At 34.4% G+C, this 10,247-nt stretch overlaps 2 pseudogenes; one reads left to right on the top strand and one right to left on the bottom strand.

Annotated features, from left to right (window-relative positions):
- The first annotated feature begins 4,101 nt into the window (after positions 1-4,101).
- Positions 4,102-4,956, top strand: LOC114262718 (5-OH-xanthotoxin synthase pseudogene; annotated as a pseudogene).
- Positions 4,957-6,695: 1,739 nt separating this feature from the next.
- LOC114262717 (6,7,8-trihydroxycoumarin synthase-like) lies at positions 6,696-9,840 on the bottom strand (annotated as a pseudogene).
- Positions 9,841-10,247: the final 407 nt, after the last annotated feature.

The following is a 10,247-nucleotide window of genomic DNA, read 5'->3' on the forward strand; positions in this document are numbered from 1 at the left end:
AATTCTCTCAGATTTGTCTCCCCATTAGGTAATTTACAATTTCGCACCATATTGGCTCGGCCCTCTTGCCTCCAAACTCAGCATCCCCAGAGTCTTCTTCAGTGCCTGCGTTGTGCTTTTTGGGTCCTGTACCAGTGTCAAAGCGCACGAGTGGTGAAGACGATCGCACAACACCAGAGGACTTCACTCACTGCTAAACCCAAATGGATCCCATTTGAATCAAAAATCAGGTTTAAGCTCTTCAAGATTAAGTTCAACGACATATCCACCAATGATGAAAACGTTCCGACTACATTTCACTTTGGAGCGGAGATTGAAGCTTGTGATGTCTTGGCTGTGAGAAGCTCTAATCAGTTCGAACCCGAATGGTTAAAACTCATGGAAGAGAGTCACATGATTTGGGCCCAAATGGCAATGTTCATCTTGACGCACACCATATCTAAATGATTTTGTAATTTTTGGAGCACTAACCAGAGGTCTTATTTCAACGGTTTAAAATCCATCTAATTTCAAAATAAATTATTTGTTGCAATTAGTTTTATATATTTTTAATTGTTACTAAATTTAAAGACGCTATCATGTCCTATTATCGTCAGACTATCGTCGAATTTTCGTCTGACAATCAGAGACTTGCTATAATGTTCAACAGCGTCGGAAAGTTCTCGGAGTATCGCTAGAGTATTCTGAACGTTACCGGAAGTCACCAGAATGTCTGTCGTTGGACATCAAGAATATCGTCGGAGATTCACCAAAATGTCCAGAACATCATTAGGGAGAAAAAAAATAGAAGAAAAAATAAAGAAACTAGAGTGAAAACATAACAAAATTTAATCATATGCTCTCCAGCATCACAAAACATGAAGAAAATAAAAAAATAAAAAAACTCTTTTAGAGTACATAATTTTCAATTCGCAAATTTATAAAAATTTAAATTTTGAATTAATTGCTCATCAAGCAGCATAAATTTATAGTTTTAAAACTACAAAAATTATCAATTTGCTTGTTTATCAAAACACAATTTCACGTCACGGCAGTGGTGGAGATCTCAAATCAAAAGTTTCTAAGAGTTTGTAAATTTTTAGTTTGTCAATATTTGCTAAACTTTTTTTGTTGTTTTAATAAAGAAAAAAAAAAGGCGACAGCCATAGAGAAAAGTATAAAGGTATCTTCAAAATTGTAAAATTTTACAATTTTCACCGTTTTTGTTCAGAATTTAAAAATTTTCTCTATTAAAACAGGAAGAGAGAAGTGTGTAATAGAAAAAAAGAGTAAAAACTAATAGATCAAAGGAGAGAGGCAAACATAGAGAGATGGGACTCTGACAACTATTTTTTATTTAGATTTAGCCAGATCTGATGTCGATTTACTTATATCTGCTCTAAATTTGAATATTCTAGTGAGTTGTCTTGTGATCTTGGCCAAATCTGAGCAAATCTATGTGAAGAACATTGCTAGAAACTCATCACCTTCGTCGTCGGGGGAAACTAGGAGTCGGTAGTTGATGGTTGTCGGTGAATCACAATTAATGATGGTCGCCGATTGCCGGTCATCAATGAGTGTAAAGCAGAAAAAGAGAGAGAAGAATTCCGGTGACACTTCGCCATCCTCTCTCCTTCGAATGAAATCACTCTGGCACCACCACCACATGCATAATTATAGTACAAAACTTCACACATAACCTTTCTTGAAAGAAGAGAAAACTAGAATCCAGATAGTACTTTAATAAAGAGAGAAAGTGTCACGCCCCAAACTCGCCCCTAGAAGTTTGGCAACGAGACCAGCCAGTAATCCTAGATTACCACAGGCCTTGCTATACAAAACATAAATAAAAGGGGCTCGCGGAAGCGAAAACAATAACCACTAATAGTCCAAAGAGCTGTGCATTTATATGAACATACATTACATGCCAAAAATGTTAATTTACCCATTACATTACATCACATATAATCAAAATTCATGTACAAAACATACGCTCACGCCATATGCACAACCAAAACTAAGCTTCCCAACGGCCTTCCTAGGCCTAGCCCCAACTCGGAGGCACCAAAACACCGGGTAGGCTTCAAAACGGCGGCTCGGCTCGGCTCGGACTCCGCCTAGGCTTGACTTCCAGAATGCTCACCTATAATACATAATTACAAACAATGAGCTAGAGCTCAGCAAGTAACATAACAGTAAAGAGGTTAGTGAACGAAGTCCGACATTTTCATAAATCCACAATAAATCAATCATAAACATATATCAGTCATCAGTCATCATAAGAACATACGTAATGGCATACTCCACAGAACCTTTCATAACAGTCTATCAGTCAACAGTCTACGAGATCTCGTAACTAGTCATGGGCTTGTCCTTCCATGCCGTTCCCCATGACTCATGACGCATGGGCCTGCATGTTCCCGCCCCCATGACCCAACTATCTATGGATGCCATACTAGATTCGCAAATCAGGACATTCGTTCACGGAAAACATTCTCATTTCAAAGCATAGCATAACGTAATACATTTAAAACATAGTTCATAATAACATATCTTTACAGAAATGTTACTCACAGTGGGTTTCCAAAACCGGTTGCACGGTCTTCGCCTCTTGACCTGCAATTATCAACATATCGTACATTTCTCAATACACATTAACATTAAATCCTGTAACTCATGCACTTCATTCTTTCCTTTACTTCATTTCATGTTCATTCTAATCTTTCTTTACTTTGATTCATACTCATTTCATGTTTATAAGATGATAAATGATGCAATTAACATGTTAAAATCAAGTCTGCAACTTCTCCAAAATTTTCTTGAAAAAGGCCTTCCCGCTCGAGCGCCACTTTGGCCGCTCGAGCGTACTGTAAAAAGTCCCAAAACTGCTGGGAGGCTGTTTTCACCGCTCGAGCGGGCTTCCCTCCGCTCGAGCGTACAGAGCAAAATCTGAATTTCTGGTTCTTCTTCCAAGCTTCATTCTCCTCTTTACAAAATCACTTTCCACATTTATGAAATCCAAGATCCAAAACACTTAAAACCCATCTTAAATCAACATCAAAACTTCAAATCAAAACCCATATGGAACAATAGAAGATCAAATCCTGGAGTAAAATAGAAAATCATAAACTTGAGCATAAAAGCTTCATTCTTAAATCCATGGAGGTTTTTCCTCAAAATATGACAAATATAACCATAAATCATCTATTCATGCCATGCATGCTCAAATTAAACATATTTCCCCTTTCAATCCTCTTATTTAACACGAGATCATTGATGTATCAACCTTATTTCAGGAAATTAGAGAAGATCCTTACCTTGATTCCTTAATTGAGGAAGATTTAAGCTTGATTTCCCCTTTTCTTCTATCTTCTTCCCCTTGGTTTCTCTCTTCCACGAATTCACTCTCTCTCTCTCTCTTAGATATTTTCTTTTCTTTTGTTTTGAGTCAAAACATGGTCAACATCCTTATCTATATATATATATATATACCATAAAAATAGAATTGTGCCATAAACATGAGCCAAACAAGGCTTAACGATTCAGACGAAATTCAGTCCTCAATTTATTTTCCCAAATGGTTCTAAAAATTCCCGGTATCACATAGGCGTGTTCAATTTCATTTTCCGAACCCATTACGGCCATCAATTTCAGTCCCGAAGTCGTAATCTCAACAGGTATTTTCTAAGTTCAACAGATAATCTTCAATTAAATCATACTAACACATAATTAATTACTGGTAATCATCGTATACAGTTCTGGGTCGTTACAGAAAGTTTCCTAGAAAAAGGACATGCAATGCATCTGTGGGAGAGAAAAGCGCATGCTATTCGTTGCTATGACTACTGTGGGAAATAACTCATTAGCCTTGGGACTTTTGAGTTTACACAAAAAAAAATATGGGACTAAATAGAGTATACTTCTTTCAAAGAGGACATGTGGATAATTTGTCCAATTTTTTTAGAATTTTTAACATTTTTTAAAAAAAATTTTAGTATTTGTAACATTACTTTTAAATAAATTTACACAATAAATTTTTTTTTTTTTTAATGAAGCTCAGGCAAATTAAAATAACTGAAATTTGTAACATTATTTTTTTTTCTTAATGAAGCTCAGGCAATGATGGGAAGCTTCTTTGTTTCTAACTATTTTCCTTTGATGGGTTGGGTTGATGTAGTCACTGGAATGAATGCTAGGGTTGAGAAGAATTTTAAGGAATTGGATTTGTTCTATCAAGAATTCATTGATGATCATCTCAATCCAAAGAGGACTGAATTCATGCAAGAGGACATCCTTGGCATCTTACTTCAACTGAGAAAGGATCAGTTCAGTCCAATTGATCTGACTTTGAATCATATTAAAGCAGTGCTCATAATGAGGTAGTGACTAAAAAAATCTACATATAATTTCTTGTTCATGTGGTTGTAGACTAAAAGCACCACTAAATTCTGTTAGTGGAATCTCATTTTGAACTAAACATTGCTTAGAACTCCAAATTTCTACTCCTTTCAAAACCCCCCAGAAAATTAATAATAATATTTTTACCTTGTAGAATATTTTCACAGGTGGACCTGACACAAGTGCAGCCACCGTGGTTTGGGTGATGACTGCGCTGATGAAAAAGCCATGATGGAGAAAGTTCAAGAAGTAAGAAAGTCGATTGGAAAGAAAGATATGGTGGACAAAGATGATATTTAAAAGCTTCCTTATTTGAAGACGGTGATAAAGGAGGCAATGAGACTGTACCCACCATTTCCGCTCTTTCCACGACAAACAATTGACAAGTGCATCATAGATGGGTATGAAATTCAACCCAGAACCCCGGTTTATATTAATTCATGGGCCATTGGAAGGGACCCTGAAGTTTGGAAAAACTCAGAAGAATATTTGCCTGGGAGATTTTTGGATTGTGATACTGATTTTAGAGGACTAAATTGTGGACTAATTCCATTTGGATCTGGTCGAAGAGCATCCTAGGATCAATCTGGGATTTGCAATAGTAGAGCTTGCACTTGCCAATCTTCTTTACTCATTTGATTGGGGATTACCTGCTGGGATGACAATTGAAGATATTGATACTAATATCAAGCCTGGTCTTACAAGGCATAAGAGAAATGCTCTTTGCCTAATGCCTAAGAACTACTCTGTGTAACTAAAGCATCCTTAGCTTATTAACTAAAATAAGACCTCCAAAAAAGCATAATAATATTAAGAATTACAATATTTTACTCACTATTTCACGTGTTAACACTGAAAATAAATATGAATGATGAGATATATTATATTAACACAATTTGAACATCTATGATAATAATAAATAATAAAAAAAAGTAATCATCTAGCATTATTGTAAAAAAACAATGCTAACAAATTAGTTTATTTAGTTCATTTCTATTTTTTTGACTTTTTATTATTATTATTTTTTTTAAATATAAACATGTTTGGATTTTCTAATATATCCTTCTTGTGAGGCCAGGAAGATAACTATGGACGAAGTTGGGCCGGCAGGGCCCAAGTCCACTGATATTTTGGTTCTAACCCATCCACGCATCAGTTGCAATTAAAAGCCCAACAGTCCATCGATTTGAACGAACCGTTAAGATGAGAGGTTCGGTGAAACTTCAAACTAAGCTCATAAAGTTGAGGTCCGTCAGTTAAAAGTTATAGATATCGGTGGGTCGGGTCATAGCTTATCTAAAACAATTCGAATTGTGTTTCCACATTAATTTAATTTAATTTTTTTTAAATGGTCATTATAAAACAAATTTTAGTACCAAAAAAATTGAGTGAAATTATCATGAAATGGATTTTTCTACAACTATAAGAATAACACTTAGAATAAGAAAATATAAATAATTACAGAGTGAAATTGTATTACAAATAAAAAAAATATGCATATAATTTTATTTTTAAATTCACTTACAATAATTTGGAGTTTGGGACAAATAAGTTAGATAAATAGCATACCATATCATTGTGAATCAAATTAGGAGAGACTTTTTAGAGGTCTCAAACATTTTTTTAAAAATAAAAGTAGTGATATACAAAATATATATACATACACTCAAAATAGCATAATGTGACAAATCTTGATTTTATCATTTTAAAGCAAAAGATCTATTAAGGTGACTTGTCATTCTTGTCAAAATTTCTGTATGAAAAATATTTTTCTTAAAATAATGATATCCTAACAAATATATATATATATATATATATATATAATTTGATACAAAATAACCTGACTGAATTTAGGCCACATCATTTTTTAAAAAATGGCCATTAAGATGATTTATAGGTACATGACTGACCCCACATAATTTTGATAGACCATTTTTAATGAAAAATATGTAAGAATCTCTTTTTCAATGTGATCTCACAGTGAATTGAGCCTTCCATTTTGGCCACCAAATAGCATTTAGTTGAATACTAGTTGGCATATTTCTTATTAGTTTCAACAATTACAATTGAATTTTACAATAGGCCAACACCACTGGTTCCCTCTGATTCTCAATCTCAATATTTTTTTCCCATTATTTTAATTGATTTATAATTATTTAAGCATGTGTTAAAATTTTCATATTTAAATATTCTCTTATAATTCAACAACTATGAGTGAATTGAAATAGACGGAAATTGATTTTTGAGATAAAAAAATTCCTGGCCGACATGATATTCCTTCCTATTATATTGAATCACAAATGACCCTGTCTTGCATATTAGTGCCTATGCATTGTAACACCAGGCATCACATTGGTATCATCAGTATCTTCTTTCTTCATCCCATCTGGTAGTTCCCAACCAAATGAGTAGAGAAGATTGGCAAGTGCAAGCTCCACTGGTGCAATTCCTAGATTGATCCCAGGACAGCCTCATCGGCCAGCTCGGAATGGAATTAGCTGAAAATCCTGTCCTCTAAAATCAATATCACAATCCAAGATTTTCTCTGGCAAAAACTCTTCTGGGTCTTCCCAAGCTTCAGGGTCTCTTCCAATGGCCCACGAATTAATATAAACTAGGGTTTGGGGTTGAATTTCATACCCATCTATGATGCACTTGTCAATTGCTTGTCGTGGCGAAAGTGGAATGGGTGGGTATAGTCTCATTGCTTCCTTTATCACTGATTTAAGATAAGGAAGCTTTAGAACATCATCTTTATCCACCATATATATATTTCTTTCCTATCAACTTTCTTACTTTTCATGAACTTTCTTCATCACTTTGGGATTTTTCATCAATGCAATCATCACCCAAACCACGGCTGCTACACCTGTGTCTGTTCCACCGGCAAATATATTCTACAAAGAAAGTTCAAAAATTAATTGATATATATATATAGGTTATATAGGTTTTGAAAGAAGTGGAAAATTGGACTTGTAAGCATATAATGAGAGAGGACAAATTGAAATTTGGGCTACTAAATTTGTTTTGGACATTTTAGTAGTGTTAGTCACCAACTCAAACTCACCATGAGGACTGCTTTAATGTGATCCAAAGTGAGATCAATTGGAGGGAACTGATCATTTCTCAGTTGAAGTAAGATGTCAAGAATGTCCTCTTGCATGAATTCAGTCCTCTTTGGATTGAGATGATCATCAATGAGGTCTTGATAGAACAAATCCAATTCCTTGAAATTCTTCTCTAGCCTAGCACACATTCCAGTGACTACCCACCAAAGGAAAATAATCAGAAACAAAGAAGCTTCCCATCATTGCCTGAGCTTCATTAAGAAGTCCATTAAATCTACTTCTTTCAAACCCTTCACTTTCCTCGTACCTTTTCCCAAATGCCACTCTGCAAATCAATGTGCTTGTAAGAGACATCACTACCTCACTCAAATTAACAACCTTTGATGAATCCGCAAGTTGGGATATTTTCTTCACCATCCTTGAACCCTTGTCTTCGCGAATGAGCCGAAAGGATTGGACTCTCTTGGAGCTAAAAAGATGAACAAAGATCTTTCTCATCTCTCTCCACAAGTCGTTGTAAGGTGAGAACGCCACGTCTAAGCCATTGTAAGAGAGCTTTTGTTGTCTGAGCAAGATTGGTCTGCCTGAAAATGCGAGGTCATGGGTTTTCATGACGTGTTTCACCAGGGTTGGAACAAAGCCAAGTCGAAGGGACATGAGAGGACCATATTCTTGAGCTAGTTGGTATAGGTAGCTGTGTGATGCTGATGAGTCAAGGATGATTTGGTGTAAGTTTCCGATGAAGGGAAGTCCCGGAGGACCTGGTGGTGGACGAGGTGTTTGTCTATTTGTTGTTATGTGTTTGATGAAGAAGAAAATAATAGTAGAATTGGAAGAGCTAGACGGAAAAGAAGAAGAATTAACATAATTAGTTGAGTTGTTGCAAGCGTTTGCTAGATACAGTAAGGATGTGAGAAAGATAGTCCTTTTATAAACCTCTTCCAAGATCCATGTATGGAAAATGGATTGCCACCCAAAACTGAGGACAAATTGTTTGGGTGGACAAAAATGTTATGACCATTAGATTAATTTATTTATTTTTTAAATTATTGATGATTTATATATTGAAATGTAAAAAAATAAACGAAATGGATTATGAAATTGGGACTCGTAATAGCCCTCACGACTGGGACTGATGGTACAGTCTACTTTAGTATACATTAGATTGGAGAGGAACTGAGTTTTAAAATTGAATCTCAATCGCGCATTAATTTTTTGGATATGTTTTTAATTCTGTGTACATATCTTTAGTGAAAATGTAACCCACACTACACTCAAATGAATAGTCACAAAATATGAGTAATTATCTTGTTTTTTCAAAATGCCACATCGACTATATACTCGTCTAATAATAAATATCTATATACTCACATGATCCGCGAAATAAAAATAATAATTGGCAAATTATGAAATATTATTAGTTTGAAAACACAATCACATCACAGTGTTTTGTACCTATGTAATAATTTTGGCACAAAATATACTCTCTTTTTGTAATTTTTTATATTCTAATTTAGTGAGGATAGTATTTATTTTGTTGGTGACATTAAATAATTGCAAAAAAAAAAATGGACATGATTTGTCTTAGAAATGATATGAATTCTCGTTATTTCACTCAGTTTTTGCTTTTGAAGCCAGACCTCGCAGCCTCACTTTCATTTCCACTAAAGTGAACCTCCCATTTCGCTCCCACTAAAATAAGCTTTTGATTTGATTTGAATTAATCGAAAACAAATCACGCACGTCAAGTTATTTAGTTTTGGACTCAATATTAGCAGTCCTTCAAGAATCAAATCAAACCTAATTGAAAGCCGAATTTATTCAATTTATGAAATTAATGGTTAATTTGTCTATCCCTAGTTACAACTTTCAATTAGGTGTTTGTTTCAAAAGAGACTTGAGTCCTACCCAGTTCACAACAAAAATAAATAAATAAGTAATTAAAATAAAATAAATAAATAATAAAATTTGAAAATAAATAAATTAAGAAAAATTTATTACTTACCATGTTGATCAAAGCAAGGATGCATGTAGGGGATGCCGGCAGGGACGGTTGCACTCCTAAAATGTTTAAAAATTATGTATATTAGTAAGATAATTTGGGAGGCTCTATTTACACACCACTTTCTCTCTCAAGGCAAACCACTTCTAAAGGTACATCAAAAATAATTTGTAAAAATAAATATTTTTCTCATCACACACCACAAATTTATATATTTACCCTTACTCACACACTCACCCACAACAATATACACATAAAGTTCCATCTTTGCCCCTACACAGCCACACACCCCACACCCACGATATTCATCTCCCCCTCAATTCTCTATTCACACCGGTGAACACCATTGCTGAAAACACTCATCAAGATGTCGTCGGTGGTATTGCTCAACATTGTTCTGAAAAAAAAAAAAAAAAAAAAAAAAAAAAAAAAAAAAAAAAAAAAAAAAAAAATTATAACTGTTTAGCAGTACAGAGTTGAATTAAATAAAAAAGTTCAACCGTAGTAATCTGAACAAATTGCACTTGTTCGATTGTAGTCTGTTGGACAGATGTAAGTTGTTCGATTGTAGTCTGTTGAACAAATGTAATTTGTTCGATTGTAGTCTATTGAACAGATATAAGTTGTTCGATTGTAGTCTGTTGAACAGATGTAATTTGTTCGATTGTAGTTTGTCGAACAATGATATATCATTCACCTCTGGTTAACCGAACAACGATTTACCACTCATAAACGAAAACGAAGACGAAAAAAAAAAATAACCTTTTCATTGCTCCATTGTTCCGAATGAGAATTGTCAG

This window comes from Camellia sinensis, chromosome 13, assembly GCF_055761805.1.
Source record: "Camellia sinensis isolate YWXY chromosome 13, ASM5576180v1, whole genome shotgun sequence".
Taxonomy (NCBI): Eukaryota; Viridiplantae; Streptophyta; class Magnoliopsida; order Ericales; family Theaceae; genus Camellia; species Camellia sinensis.